This window comes from Macrobrachium nipponense, chromosome 6 (genome assembly GCF_015104395.2).
Source record: "Macrobrachium nipponense isolate FS-2020 chromosome 6, ASM1510439v2, whole genome shotgun sequence".
In the NCBI taxonomy this organism is placed as follows: Eukaryota; Metazoa; Arthropoda; class Malacostraca; order Decapoda; family Palaemonidae; genus Macrobrachium; species Macrobrachium nipponense.
This window is the reverse complement of record NC_061108.1, coordinates 35,843,261-35,860,075: the sequence shown is the minus strand read 5'-3', so window position 1 is coordinate 35,860,075 and position 16,815 is coordinate 35,843,261. Positions and strand designations below refer to the sequence as shown.

The following is a 16,815-nucleotide window of genomic DNA, read 5'->3' as shown; positions in this document are numbered from 1 at the left end:
TAATGATATATATTACTGCTACTACAAGTTGTTCTCTCTCTCTCTCTCTCTCTCTCTCTCGCTCTCTCCCTCTCTCTCTCTCTCTCTTGACGCGATGTTTCGCCCAGATCTGCCAGCGCATTATCACAGCGATGGTTACTGGAGGACTGAATCTTGTGTTGTTGTTGTTGAAGATTAAGCTGGCTTTATACCAGCACGTGCTCTTGCTCAAGAGCAGCCCGTAGGGTCTTGGTGGTGAGTCCTTCTCTTAAATCATGCTCGTGCGGGCGTTCACGGATGCTCCTGCAGGACCCGGGGATATTTGATTGTTTCATTGGCTGGCAGCCAGGCGTTGGAAACGCTCAAGGGGCGTTGACCTTCTCAGGTGTGTGGCATCACCTGGAGCCGGGTGAAAATACATCCCCCCCCCCCCCCCCCCACCCCCCCCCCACCCGTGTCCTGCAGGAGCATCCGTGAGCGCCTACACAACCAAGATATCAAGAGAAGGACTCGCCACGAAGATTACGGGCTGCTCAGTGAGCACAAGAGCCCGTTTTGACACAAAGTCAGCTTAATCAAAAACAACAATACCAAGATTCAGTCCTCCAGCAACCATCGCTGTGATAATGTCCAGGCAGATCGGGGCAAAAAGTCGCGTCAAGAGAGGGAGAGAACAGCTTGTAGTAGCAGTAATAAATAATAATCCATTATCACTATACCGGATTTGACGATCCCCTTTGGCACATTGCTTGCCAGTTTTAGCAACACGGAGAAATCCTTGATAAGGAAAATAGAGAAGACTATACAAAATTAAAGGAGCTGATGCAGCAATCCTTTTTAACAAGACTTGTTTAAAAGAGGGTCTACTCCCAAGATATATCAAATTTCAGTTACTTTTATTACATTAAACTGGTTATATGGCAGGGCAGGTTCATGATCACAACATTCTGTCATCAGAGTTACTATACTCCGTTAGTTCGCCTTAATAGAGGCATTTGTGTGCTAGGTATGGTTAACAACCCATTTTATTTTTCGCAACAGCCACCAGGAATACCAACATTACTGAATATGCTTACTAGGTTACCAAACCTTTTTTTTATCAGCTCGAAGGTTCCCAATAATTTTTCATCTTTCTGTGTTCGGTAACAATGATTCCTGATTGAGTTGCATAGCCAAGAAAGAGGGATGAGAATAATAGTACTAGGTGTGAGCGAAAAAAAACCCCACCGTTAATGGTGATTTCGTCAATGGCCATGTGAGCGGTGTGATTCGCCACCATTCCAACCATCCCACTGACAGTTTCCTAAACATCAGGGTTCCTGGCCCGCCCCAGCGACCGTCCCTCGGTTCTGTACTTCATATCTAATGAATGAAGAGACAAAAGCATTAGAAAAGTGGGTACTGACGTTTAAGAATCATTAAGGAACGTGGCACTTGCAAGAGACTAGGGCAGTTCACATTGTTCAGAACAAAAACTGGTGACGAAGCTTTTGAATGAGACAGAAATAACTATGCAATGGGAGCATATTTACTTACATGTTTCGCTCTAGACTCAATAAAATAAAATAGTTTTTTAATGTATTATCTTCTTGAATGTTTCCGTAAAACAGTTTCAGAATCATTAAAAGTTTTAATCAAAAGGGTACAAAATTTCACAAGAAAGAAATGTAATTCATCAACATCCTACGTGAAATTCAAGCGACGACCAAGGGCCTGTATCACTTGGAAATCGCTCCCATACTCAGGAACGGCTGTTCCATTGTCCAGACGCAGTAGTTTGAAGAAGGGAATGTTGCTGACCACTGATACGATGAGGTGGCGCCCTTGGAAATCATTGTAGAGGGATTTCAAAGAAGGGAATAATACGGGCTTTGGAGGAAAAGGTTGTCGAGAAATGTTGGTCTTTCCAATAGCTGGATTCTGCTCGCGTGGGGAGGGAGTACTACTTTTCTTCAGTGAGTTAAGTAGTATGGAAATCGAAATGTTCCTAGTCTGAGGCAAGCCTAGGCTTCCTGGGGGTGTCCATATCCCCTGTGGTTTGAACCTGAAGCAAAACAAATAGCCTGAATACCGAATTAGATGAATATAAATGAAATATTGTAAAATATCTGTTATAAACGGTAGACATTTCAAGATGGCTGCCTCCAGAGTTTTCAAGGATTACAGATAATGCAGGACTGTGGATTAAAACCTTTCATGCTGGACAAGTGGACATAAAATTATATTTCATAAGAGGGTTCTTCAATTCCTTTACATATCTTATCAGGCATATAGCTACAGTAAATATATGTTGTATTATTAAGGAAAACGTTAAAGAATAAGTGTCTCGTAGTGGACACTGGTAGACTAGCCATTTATACTATTGCGTTGTTGTTTTTTTTTTTTTCCTTTTTTCGATAACTGTAGCACTTTTTTTCATACTTATAATAATCAATAAGGTATAAAAACGTCTATGCTGATTTACATTTTGAATACAAATACAATTCCTGTTTGAAACCCCGGGGATTTTGAAAATGTTTGTTTCATTTTTATCTACTGAGGCTAACAAAGCTTTGATACCAGTTTACTATGATGCCATTCATAATTTACAAGACGTAAAGTTGTAGATTCGGTCAAATTCATATTATCATAAACCGATCAATTTGAAATACTGATTTCATTTTTGTCAATAATTGTAGTTAACCAACTATTATAGAAATAGACTGAGATGTTAGTGAAAGAAAATTACCCAATTTTGTTATCTGCTTCGACTTCCGAAGAAAAGAGAAGGTATTTTGCCCCAGAGCTACGGACATCCATTGCTACCTGTCAATAGATAAAGCAGTAATTAAGTATTTTATATAAATTATTATGTGAAAAGGCAAAACAGCTCAATACATGGGTTGCTTTATTGTTGCCAACGTTTCAAGACTATGGTCTCTTTTTCAAGGCTATAAAAACAAGAATACATAAAGTCGACTTTAAGAAGCTTTAAGAAATTGGCTGTGCGGGACACAGCCTTCGGTTTTAACGATGAAGTTTACGTTCAGGTAGACGGCGTCGGCATGGGCAACCCATTGAGCTGCACCTTTGCAGATATTTTCATGTTCAAGTTTGATCAGCAAATACTGGACAATTGTCCTGCATCTTTTAAGTCGCTATTTTACCGTAGATATGTGGACGACACATTCCTACTTTTTAGGGACCATCATCATTGCGACATTTTCTTGGAATTTGCAAACGCATCACACTCTAATATAAAATTTACATTTGAGAAAGAGAATAATAATAGATTGCATTTTCTCGATACCTTGGTCATACGAGAGAATGATGGTTTCAGAACGGGAATTTTTCGTAAGGCCACATTTACAGGTTTGGGGCAAAATTTGTATAGTTCCTTTTCTCTTAATTTTAAGCTTAATTCATTATCAACCCTAATTCACAGAGCTATAAGCGCCCTTGACTTCAAACTGGAGCTTGTTTCATAATGAAATTAATTTCTTGCAGGAATTCTTTAGGACCAATTGTTACCCCAACTGCCCTGTTCTCTAGTTATGTCAGAAAGGCCGTACAGAAAATCTTCCAGCCACCAGCTCCAGTACATCTAGCTTCTAAATTAAAATGTTATGTTAGCTTTCCATACACTTATGATACCTCATTTATACCGCATTTGAGGAAGATAATGAACAAACATTTCCCAGCAGTTGATGTGAAATTCATCATAAGGAATCCAAAAACCATAGGCGGATTCTTTCGACACAGAAAAATTGCCTACTTTGATGCGGTCTGGCCTAGTTTACTTGTATACTTGCTGTTCGTGCAACGAACAGACTTACGTTGGAAGCACTCGCCGACTGCTCAGAGTACGATTGTGACTCACACATAGGCATTAGTTACCGCACAGGGATGAAGCTTTCTAGTCCAGAGCTTTCAAATATAAGAAACCATGCACAAACATGCAAATGCAGAATCAACTACGATGATTTTAAGATAATTTGATCCAGCCCTAATGAAAACCAACTCCATATACTCGAATCCTTGGCCATTAAGCACCTCGTTCCAACATTGAATAACAACACCACAGCAGTTCCATTATACATTGCTTAGACCGCCCACTCTTATCTTCTTTCCTTGGTTATCTCGACTACTTCTCCTCTGGCAGGCCTTTCAGCAACCGAACCTCGGGTTGTAAGGTTTGTTTTATATATTTTAAATCTTTTTAAAAAATTTTACTCAGTGTTAATACATTGTGTGTTTTTAATTATTTGATTTTTATTTAACATTTCTATATACGTAATTTATTTTTTCTCGTGCTTATTCGTATGTAAAAAAAAAATTATGTTAATCTTGCTGGACAAGTTTGTAATTTATGTATTTTGTTTTTTAAAGCCTTGAAAATGATACCATAGTCTTGAAACGTTGGCAACAATAAAGCAACCCACGTATTGAGCTGTTTTGCCTTTTCACCTGCTACATGATGGGGTAACTATCCCTCGACCTCTTATTGGATGATATATATATAATATATATATATATATATATAATATATATATATATAATATATATATATAACATATATATGTACCATATATATATATATATTATCTATATATATATATATATAGATACAATTATATATGTACATATCTATATATATATATATATATAAAATAAATAAAAATAAAATAAATAAAAATAATACATATATTAATATATATATATATATATATATATATATATATATATATATATATATATGAGAGTGATGGATCGCGTGGATATACGAAGCAAATAATTTGTAGTTTCCTATATGGGGGCTTATCACTGACACAGTAGATGAAAGATGATCATAGCAGTGACTGCTTATCTAGATTCTCCTTGGAGCCATCCTTATTAGAAGAGAGGTTTATTAGCGAATATGAAACGGTCACCCATATACCTAACCTTTCTTTAGCCAAGACCCAAAGGAAACAACGATGGGAGGTTGAGGGATTACGTCCACGGTTAACAACAAAGCAAGCAATAAGTCTCTCTCTCTCTGAGCGAGTCGTGTTGTATTAGCCAGAGCCACAAAGATGGAAGAGGTTTAAAGCTTGAAAAATGAGCTGAAAGTTTCTTCGGCGCAATCAAATTTTCTGTACAGCATATAATACCGTATGAGACGTGACCCATGACTTTTACCGGTGCCAGATGCACGATCATGGCTAACTTTACCCTCAAATAAAAACTAAAAACTGCTGAGGCTAGAGGCTGCAATTTGGTATGTTTAAAGCCAGAAAGGTGGAGATCAACAAACCAATTTGCAACCCTCTAACTTTGATAGTTTTTAAGATCTGATGATAGACAGAAAAAGTGGGGACAGACAGACAGACAGGCAAAGCCATCTCAAAAGTTCTTTAGAGAAAACTAACAGGCCAGTTCCCACATTTCACAAGTAACAATATACTGCGTTCATCCTTAACTGTTGTCTGTTGAACGTGAAAAATGGTCTATATATTAGTCTTCTTCTAAAGTTTCCTGAAGGAGTATCTTATCAAAGCCTTCGCCTCAGGATGAAAGATGCAAAGGATATCCAGCGATGTGAATCGAAAGTGTCCTCACCTGAGTTCCTTCACGTAAAATGGGCTGCAGAGACGATCTTATATCCTCTTCCACGATGACAAGCCATCGGAGTGTAGGCGATTCCAAGGATTTTTTCCGGACCATAAAAAGTAAAGTTATTTTTTTGATTCTCAGTTTTTTAATCAATAATTTTTAATTTCTTTGGTTTTAAAAAGTCTCTCACAGAAACGTTAAATAATTTAATTTTATCTTTTATGGTATACTTATATAAGACAAAGGAACGAAATAATAATATAATTAGGTAGGAGACCCTCTTCCTCCTTAGCAAGTCCTGTTCACGGTTATTGCAGCTTCAGCTGCATTGAGTTTGCAAAGGTTCTCTTTTCTCCTGATGATGGCTTTCTCGTTGTTACTAGCACATCTATGCTGGGCATTGTAAAAGCAGAGATAGGTAAAATATAAGTTTTATTTCGCAGTGTAAGTGGAATGTGAGGTTTAACACCCCGTAGAGTTTAGTTAATTATATGTATGTGAAGACTGGTTGGTGTGGAGTCCTGCTTTTGGGTTTTCAGTATTGTCTTTGCTGTTTGTGTCGTCTCGCAATGGGGTGGAATTTTGCTGCAGCATTATGGTACGGCCTGCGTTCTTGGTGTTTCTTCTTACATTAGTTGGTAGCAGGAAGGCCTCTTGTGTAATATCATCGAGTCTTCTGCTCTTGAATAAAGAGTGCTTTGAGCAAGTGCAGGCGATGCGAATTGGGAGCCCTCCCAATTATTTTTCTGTATTCTGAATAATACTGTCGCAGGAGATACCTGTATTGTGGCTGGTTAGTGCATGATTTTTAGCCCTGGGCTTGCTCAAAGCGCTCTTTATTCAAGAGCAGAAGCCCTCGATGAAAACTACACATGTCGAGGCCTTCCGGCTACCAACTAATGTGAGAAGAAACAACATGAATGAAAAGCGATACCATCATGCTTCTGCAAAACTCCACCCAATAGCGAGACACCACTAGCAAAGACAATACTGAATTAGAAACCCAGAGAAATACCAGCAGTGATGCCACACAGCCATCGGCCAATCAAAATTCGGTCCACGGTGACGTCACGCAACCTAATGATGACAGACAGCAGTCAACTAATCAAAATTCGGCCGGCAGTGACTTCATGCAACCCCAAAGATTGACTAGGTAGCAACAGAGCATATAGAAACTGACTTGAAGCCAATCCCAACAGCCAATAGGAAACCATCTCTGTGGGCCCATCCAACCAAAATTCAGTGCCTGAAATACCCCCTTGATATGAAAGCAGGACTCCATCCAGCCCGGGTTTGACATAATATAGGACCCCACACTGTTTAGTGTTTACGCCTTGCAATGATTTTTGGCAGTTCCAAGGCCTTAACATTCGCCATCTGGCAGCTGTTTTTGTTTATCCTCGACAGTTGGAAGTGTCTGTCGTTGTGAAAAGTGAAATAGAAACCATGACTCATCATAAAAAGAAACGACCGCTGCCTTTTGTCTATTTCAGGGACAAACGCTCATCCTCCAGCTTCGAAGAAAAAATCAAGAATAGAGCAGGCAACACCTCAACAACCTACCCTACCATCTTCCTTGTCCTACCTATCTCCCCCTCCTCAAAATTTTATCCTTCCCCCTCCAGTCTCTAACACAGAAGAATATCCCCTCCACTGCCGAAGTTTTGAGCTCTTCCTGAGAACAGACCCCATATCTGCAGTAGTGGCTATTGCAAAGAAGAACCCTGGCATCAATATCTCTGCACGACCGAATCATAGAGAAGAATTCTCCGTTACACCAAAAGACTGAGCTTCTGTATACCTCCTGAAGACTGATACGGCATTCCAGTTATTGCACCCAAATTCGAAATTAAACAAGGCTATCATCAGTGACTACCCAAGAGAGCTCCCTTTGGATCCTCTTTTGGAGCGCCCTCATATTGTGAATGCTGAGAGGTGTTTAACAAGATTCAAAGCCCCCTCAAGGAAGATCTTGGCCACCTTCAAAGGACCTGCCCCGAGCCAAGTACGATTAGAATATGGGATATTTCCTCACAGGGGAATACACACCAGAACCTCTCTGGTGCTACAGATGCCAGCGTCATGGTCATCACCAAGACCGTTGCAGGGGTTCTAAAATCTGCACTATCTGCAGCAAGAAACTTTAAACAAACCAATTTGTGTCTTTGAGAAATTGAAAAAAGGAAAACCTACAGCACCCAAGTGCCCAAACTGTTCAGAGCATCACCATGCATGGTTCAAATGATTCAGTGCCCGTTTATCACACATTGCACAGTTAAAAACCAAAGCTACCTTGTCAAAACAACCTCCTACTGCACCACATACATCTAGACCAACAACCCCAAAGCCACTGATAGAAATAACCACATGTGATTGCAGCAGAGACCCAAACTGAGCTGCCAACTTCCCCAATCCCTCTCCAACCACCTCTAATACTGCACGTCAAGCCTACTTTCTTCCTACCCAAACCCCTTCATAAAACTGCAAACTTCAAGATCGCCTGTCAGCCTGGAAGAACAAACACCAAAAAGTCCTTTTAACTACAATAAAACTCTGAGATCCCAACCAAAACCGCTGAAATTGTGAGAACAGACCCCAAATTTGAGTGGAACAATGTGCATGGTCTTGTTTCAAAGCGAAGCCTACGAGAGCAACTATGGCATTTCCCTCCCAATGAATACCCAATGATCCTTCCTTAAGAAGAGACCCTGGTTTTATGATCCACCCTGATAGTGGTCAATCGTTTGATTGACAAATATCCCATCTCCCCTCCCCTGTAAAAGTACTTTCCTTTCCCCTTTTTTCTCCATCCGTGTCACGCCCAACAACAGAAACTTTTCAACTATCACTAAGTACCACTTGAGCTGTTACTACATTTTGTGATGCTTTCTCTAACATTTAAAAATTCTTCATTTTCCTCCACTGATCCCTTCCACTGGAAGATCTATGCTTTTCACGAAGTAAGTTAAAAATGGTATTTAATCTCCATAGATACCAAGCCGCCCGCCGCCCCCAGAAAAAATTTCATTTTTCCTTACTGGCTAATTCCCCACTCGCCAGTAATCGCTGCTATCATCATTACAAAAGGGTTTGTAACTTTGCCTGTTAACCTTTCATTTCACAGACACCATTTCACTGGCACATCCATAGATCACAACAAAGAATTCATGTTCATATCCTGAATTTCACTTGCACATCTAAAAAATGACTTACAGGCTACTCCTATGAGCACGATCCCGTGCTGGCATAAGGCCAATTTAATAAAAAGCAACAAACACCAGCCACAGTCCCTCAACCCCCTCCGCCTGAGAGGATGCCTGGAAGAGATAGGCAAAAACTTCACGGAAGAATAAAATATTCAATATGATTTTGACATACAATATAATTGGCTAACTCTACCCACGGAGTTCAAACCTCACATTTCACTTACTCTGCAACAAAAACATATTTTACCTATCTCTGCTTTTACAATACATGGATGTGTTTACTCACCAGTCCTATAACTAGAAAAGCGTTATTAGAAGACAGGGAAGGACCATACAAAATCAATGCAGCTAAAACAGTAATAACTTTTAACAAGACAATAGTAACAATAATAATAATGTACAAGCAACAATAAGATGCATGTGTTTGATTGTATATGCTTATACTTACTTACATATATATGTATATCAATTGTCAAAATCAAGATTCTCAATTTAATTTTCTAAAGGGCTGCTTGTGCTACTGAGCCAAAGAAAACAGTGTTACTCCGCAGACACGGATGCGATTAGCAGGTTGGGTAGAAATAGAGAAATTAAAATTCTGAAAGCAGATAAAGATGGAGCAGTTGTTATTATGACATAGATGATTACAACAATAGGATTTGTAGATTATTTTACGATGAAAATGGCATATACAAATCTTTTGTCTGTTCCAGCGACCAGTGAAATACAGAAAGAATTTAACAGACAACTTAAGGCTACTACCTGCCGGGTCATGGATAGAGATTTACGTAATGCTTACTTAAATTGACTTCTGATAAGAATCCGTTCCTTCCGTATTTTTAAGGCTTACCAAAAGCACACAAACATGGGTGCCCATTGAGATCCATCGTGTCAATGTGCGGTACCCCTACAAAGTTGGCTAAATGGTTAGCTAAGATTTGAAGTCCTTACGTGGGTCAATTCTTCCCCTCTCATTTACGTCATTCATCAGAGTTTATTGAAAGAATACGGAGTTTAGGCCACTTTGAGGGCAAAATTATTCATTTAGACATTAATGCATTATTCACAAATGTCCCATTAGATTTCGTTTTAAACAAACTCAAGGAAAAAGAAAGGGGTGTGGGACCTTTAATCCACAAATTCCCGTTGACATTTTAATTGATTTAATACAGTTTTGTGTTACCTCAACTATGGGTCAACGTTGTCTCCTGTTTTGGCTAATTTGTGGATGGAATAGTTTGAAGCTGACTTAGCCGTTGTCCTGAGAACATTAAGCCCTTTTTATGGGTCAGATATGTTAACGATATGTTACTCAGTTTAACCGTTTATTAGAAAGTGCTAATACTTTATGCCATCCATAAACTTTTCAGTTGAATTTGAGGTCGAAAATAATTTACCATTTCTGGACGTTCTGGTTCACCATGACCCTATTACTCTTAACTTTATATTTAGTGTATACAGAAAAGAAACCAACCGCCCAGCAAGAAATGTATATTCATATTTTATTCATACCATAGCCAACGTATAAAATCTAAATGTGATCGTCAAAATGGTAACGAGGGGGCTTCATATCTGTGATCCACAGTACATAGATAAGGAAATGAAACATATATAATTGACCAAGCATTTACAAAGGCTAGAAAAAACTTATATCCACCGACCGGGAACACGAGTTCATAGGTAGTCTAAGAGTAATTCCGCTTCCTTATCATCACAGTTTAGAAAGGGTGCAACATTTACAAAAAGAGAACAGAGAAAATAGGTTTGGATTTAGCTTTTAGGTATAACAGCTCATTGAAAATCAAAGTTGGTTAGGAATCCATGAAAAAGAAAGGAAAGATGACATTGGGTTTATGTGGTGCCGTGTAAACATTGTAATATTTATTATGGGGAATCAGGCAGAAGATTTGGCTATAAGACTAGAAGAACATCAACGATCATGTAGGATGGGATCGAAAGATTGTTCAGTTGCCAGACACACGTTAGAGTCAGGGCAAGTAATTGACTGGGAAGGAGGGAAAGTAACCTACAAAGATAATAACGTATGTAGGCGCACACTAGTTGAAGGGACTCTTATTAATGTTCTAAATCTAAATGAGTTTTGTGTTTAACAAGTCATTTATCTCTAAAAGGACGCATTCTTAAATCATTTGATTCTTAAAACTATAAATGTTAGAACAGGCATTGTTTGCAACACTCTTACTGCCCAGATTTTTGTCTCTTTCTCCCGCCCAGCCAGGCATTGGAAGGAAGAGCCGAAAAGACAGATGAATCAATTCAGCCAAGGTTATAGGCTCATCTTTTGGCCAGACAACAGATTAACGACGGAACATTATTATGATAATCTCTTTTTGTTGTTTGCTCCCCTTGAGTCCGTTCTAGGATATTTGTTCTGTCCTTCGTGACATTATATATATATATGTACCTTAAAGAAGGAAAATCAGTACGGCTGATGAAGTCTACCGGTCTCCTGTTCAAGTAGATGGAAGCTCCCGTCTTGTAAAGATTTTTAATACACAGCTTACATAAGTGTGTACTTATGTTTACCCCCCCTTAAACCATTTTCTAATTAGGTTATTGTGGGTCTTTGAGATTATATATATATATATATGCATCACACACACACACACACACAACACACATATATATATATATAAATATATATATATATATATATATATATTATATATATAAAAAAAATATATGTAGATATAGCCTATATATATATATATATAATATTATATATATATATATATATATATATTATATGTGTGTGTGTGTGTAATATATATTATATATATATATATATATATATATATATATATATATATATATATATGTGTGTGTGTGTGTGTGTGTGTATATATATATAGCCTATATATGATATGTTTTTTAAATAAATGTAATATATATATATATATCATATAAAATTATATATATAATATCAAAATATATATATAAATCAATATAATATATAATTAGGCATAATATATAAATATAAAAAAATATATGAAAATATATATATATATATATATTATGCATATATATATATAATATATATATATATACTCTATACTATATATATATATTATATATATATATTAAAAAACTATATATATACTATATATATATACCTCCAATTTTATTAAGTATATCTATATATATATATAATATATAGTATATATTTAGGTATATGTATTATATATATATATAATATATATATAGATATATATATAAAATATTATAAATATATATATATATCTATCCCTATCCTATATATATATACTATATATATAAATATATAATATATATATATTATATCTATATAATATCCATATATATATGTATAAAAAAAAAAAAAATAATATATATTATATATATATATATATATATATATATTATACAATATATATTGTTACGAAGTGCCAATATCTGGTTACTACACCTTACCATTCATTTATTGTTACCTCACAAAAGCCAGACACCTGAACCCTCATCACAGGTATTAAAAGACTGAATACTCTAAAGGCAACAATGATCCCTTAACAACTTACCAGTATTGCAGAAAATCAGACTAAGTTCATCAAAACAGGTGTGAGGTAATCTTGGAAGTAATTAAATTAATCAAAGGGCATCACTCCATCAACAACTTTAAAAAGTCTAAGTATTTCCCTGATTTCACAAGTCTAAGTACTTCCCTGGTTCTAAGTCACTTCAGTAAATTGAAGGAAAACAGATTAACCCTCTTACGCCGAAGCCCTAAAAAATCAAAACGTCTCCCGTATGCCGGGACGGTTTGAGTGAGCGCGGAAGTGGAAAAAATAATTTTTTCAAAAAATTACAGCGCGCGTACTTTTGAAGATTAAGAGTTCATTTTTGGCTCCTTTTTTTGTCATTGCCTGAAGTTTAGAATGCAACCATCAGAAATGAAAAATAATATCATTATCATATGTAAATAATGCGATATATAGTACGAAAACGAAAAAAAAAATTCATACATAATTGTATTCAAATCACGCTGTGCAGAAAACGGTCAAAGCTAACCAGTTACTTTTTTTTGCGTTGTATTGTACACTAAATTGCGATCATTTTGATATATAATACATTGTAAAACGAAATTAAAAGCAAGCAACACCGGAAAAATATTATCACAAAATGATGTACGAATTCGTAACGCGCGGACGCAAAAAAAAATTTTTTTCAAAATTTACCGTAAATCACAATATTGTTCTAGAGACTTCAAATTTGTTTCAAAATTAAGACAAATGATTGAATATTATGATACTGCAAGAGTTTTAGATTACAATTGCAGATTTTGACCATTTCGGACGAGTTAAAGTTGACCAAATGTCGAAATTTTTATATAATTTTTTTATTTATATGCACATATTTCGGAAATGGAAACAGCTACAACCTTTAATTATTTTTTGTTGTATTCTTCATGAATTTGCGCACATTTTGATATATGAAACTCTATAAAACGGCTAATATGAAAAGGAGCAAATATTAGGATAATGCGATCTACGCATTTCGGAGATTTTCGGCCGCGAAGCGGTGCGCGGAGGGAAGAAAGATATTTTTTTCAGAAATTCACCATAAATCACAATATTGTTCTAGAGACTTCAAATTTGTTTCAAAATGAAGATAAATAAATGAATATTACTACGCCGTAAGAGATTTAGCTTACAATTACGTTTTTTGACCATTTCAATTGCGTCAAAGTTGACCGTACGTAGTATTTTTCCAATTATCGTAATTTATATGCAGATATTTCAGATATGAGAAAAGCTACAACCTTTAATTATTTTTTGTTGTATCTTTCATGAATTTGCGCACATTTTGATATATGAAACTCTATAAACGGCTAATATGAAAAGGAGCAAATATTAGGATAATGCGATCTACGCATTTCGGAGATTTTCGGCCCCGCGAAACGGCGCGCGGAGGGAAGAAAAGATATATTTTTTTCAGAAATTTACCATATACACAATATTGTTCTAGAGACTTCAAATTTGTTTCAAAATGAATATAAATAAATGAATATTACTAGGCCGTAAGAGATTTAGCTTACAATTACGTTTTTCGACCATTTCGATTGCGTCAAAGTTGACCATACGTAGTTTTTTTTCCAATTATCGTAATTTATATGCAGATATTTCAGATATGAGAAAAGCTACAACCTTTAATTATTTTTTGTTGTATTTTTCATGAATTTGCGCACATTTTGATATATAAAACTCTATAAAACGGCTAATATGAAAAGGAGCAAATATTAGGATAATGCGATCTACGCATTTCGGAGATTTTCGGCCGCGAAGCGGCGCGCGGAGGGAAGAAAGATATTTTTTTCAGAAATTCACCATAAATCACAATATTGTTCTAGAGACTTCATATTTGTTTCAAAATGAAGATAAATAAATGATATTACTAGGCGTAAGAGATTTAGCTACAATTACGTTTTTCGACCATTTCGATTGGGTCAAATTTGACCGTACGTAGTTTTTTTCCAATTATCGTAATTATATGCAGATATTTCAGAAATAAGAAAAGGTACAACCTTTAATTATTTTTTTGTTGTATTTGCCATGAATTTGCGCACATTTTGATATATGAAACTCTATAAAACGGCTAATATGAAAAGGAGAAAATATTAGGATAATGCGATCTACGCATTTCGGAGATTTTCGGCCGCGAAGAGGCGCTCGGAGGGAAGAAAGATATTTTTTTCAGAAATTCACCATAAATCACAATATTGTTTCTAGAGACTTCAAATTTGTTTTCAAAATTAAGATAAATAAATGAATATTACTAGACCGTAAGAGATTTAGCTTACAATTACGTTTTTTTCGACCATTTCCATTGCATCAAAGTTGACCCGTACGTAGTTTTTTTTCCAATTATCGTTAATTTATATGCGGTATTTCAGAAATGAGAAAAGCTACAACCTTAATTATTTTTTGTTGTATTCTTCATGAATTTACGCACATTTTGAATATATGAAACTGTATAAACGCTAATATGAAAAGGAGCAAATATTAGGATAATGCGATCTACGCCGTTTCCGGAGATTTTCGGCCGCGAATAAAAAAAGCGGCGCGCGGATGGAAGAAAGATATTTTTTTCAAAAATTCACCATAAAACCAAATCACAATATTGTTCTAGAGACTTTCAAATTTGTTTCAAAATGAATATAAATAAATGAATATTACTAGGCCGGAAGAGATTTAGCTTACAATTGCGTTTTTTGACCATTCGATTGCATCAAGTTGACCGTACGTAGTTTTTTTTCCAATTATCGTAATTTATATGCAGATATTTCAGATATGAGAAAAGCTACAACCTTTATTATTTTTTGTTGTATTTTTCATGAATTTGCGCACATTTTGAAATATAAAACTCTATAAAACGCTAATATGAAAGGAGCAAATATTAGGATAATACGATCTACGCATTTCGGAGATTTTCGGCCGCGAAGCGGCGCGCGGAGGGAAGGGAAGAAAGATATTTTTTTTCAAAATTCACCATAAATCACAATATTGTTCTAGAGACTTCAAATTTATTTCAAAATGAAGATAAATAAATGAAGATTACTATACTGTTATGTATTTTGCTTACCCAAAAATACCAACATAAAAAAAATTAAAGATAATAGTATATATATATATATATATATATATATATATATATATATATAATAATATTATATATAGATATATATATATATATATATATATATATATATATATATATATATATATATATATATCTATCTATATATATATATATATATATATATATATAATATATATAATATATGTATGTGTTTCTTTATTTATTACATTTTCCGATTCTGGTACGAATACATAAAATAAAAGGAATGCAGGTGACACTTTTCTTTTTTTGCATACAATGAAATATCGTATTCATGCATAGATACTGAGATATAAAAACTTGAAAATAAATAAAAAAAATAAATATAAAACAAATGCAGAATACTCACTCCTAATCCTGACTCTTCGTTCTATTCTTGTTTTCTCCACCTCCATTGAAGAGTCTTGCTTTTTTTTCCTCTCGACAGACGAGGTACAGGTGGAGAGGGGGAGATGCGCGCCCTTGCGGCCGCTGGGATAGGGCCGCGGTTCCGTGCGCCCTCCCTTGACCGCCGCTGAGTCGCACTCCAATAGAAGACGCACTGTGGTATTTGCGGTCACACTCCCCGAACCTGCATAGAGCTATCTTGCAGGTGCGACAGAAGAAAACCGTGTCTCTCCTTCTGCCATTCATATGGCACACCCCGGCACCGTTTCTGCCTGCGCCCTTCTAGGAGATCCAGTGTGTGATCCCCTGGCATCAGCCGACACGGAGGGTCTACTACCCGACGAGAAGGGGCTCGGGTGGGGGCGTCAGCAGGGGCAGCGGCAGCAGGGGGCGTCAGCAGCAGGGGCGGCGGCAGCAGGGGCGTCAGCAGCAGGGGCGTCGGCAGCAGGGGCGGCGGCAGCAGGGGGGGGGGGGCGTCAGCAGCAGGGGCGTCGGCAGCAGGGGCGGCGGCAGAAGATGACTGAAGTTGGCACCCCCGAAGGTCTGCCCTTTCCTCTATGGGTAGATCTACAGCTCGGGGCAGGGGGCCAGACATGGAAGGCCACTCATTGGGATCAAAGTAAAGTTGATGAGGGCTTCCCCGGCTGCCTCGAGGAACTGTAAGTGGGCTCATCCTCCGTAGATCGGGGACCGTAGTACCCACAGTAGAGTACGTAGGTATTTTGGAGGGCCAACTGCAGAATGTATTTCGGAGCTTTTGGGTCCATCTCCTGGTTCTCCTGGCGAAGGGATAATATTGGATGAGTTGATCAAAGAGATCAACTCCTCCCATGTGCCTATTGTAGTGCCCAATGACGGTAGGGCGCTCTACACAAAACTGCTCATACACAACTCGGCCCTGTCGACGCATCTTCTTCCGCTGCACGATCTCCTCTTGGACAGGTTCATGGCTCGTCGTAATCATGGGGACGAGTCGGACACCCGGGTTCCAACCATTCCACAGATGACGAAGACCAGC

General features: G+C 36.9%; 1 protein-coding gene across 1 annotated transcript in view; it reads left to right on the top strand.

Moving 5' to 3' along the window:
* LOC135216491 (glutamate receptor ionotropic, kainate 2-like) overlaps window positions 1-16,815 on the top strand; it is a 165,139-nt gene that overhangs the window by 119,022 nt on the left and 29,302 nt on the right. The window lies entirely within an intron of this gene.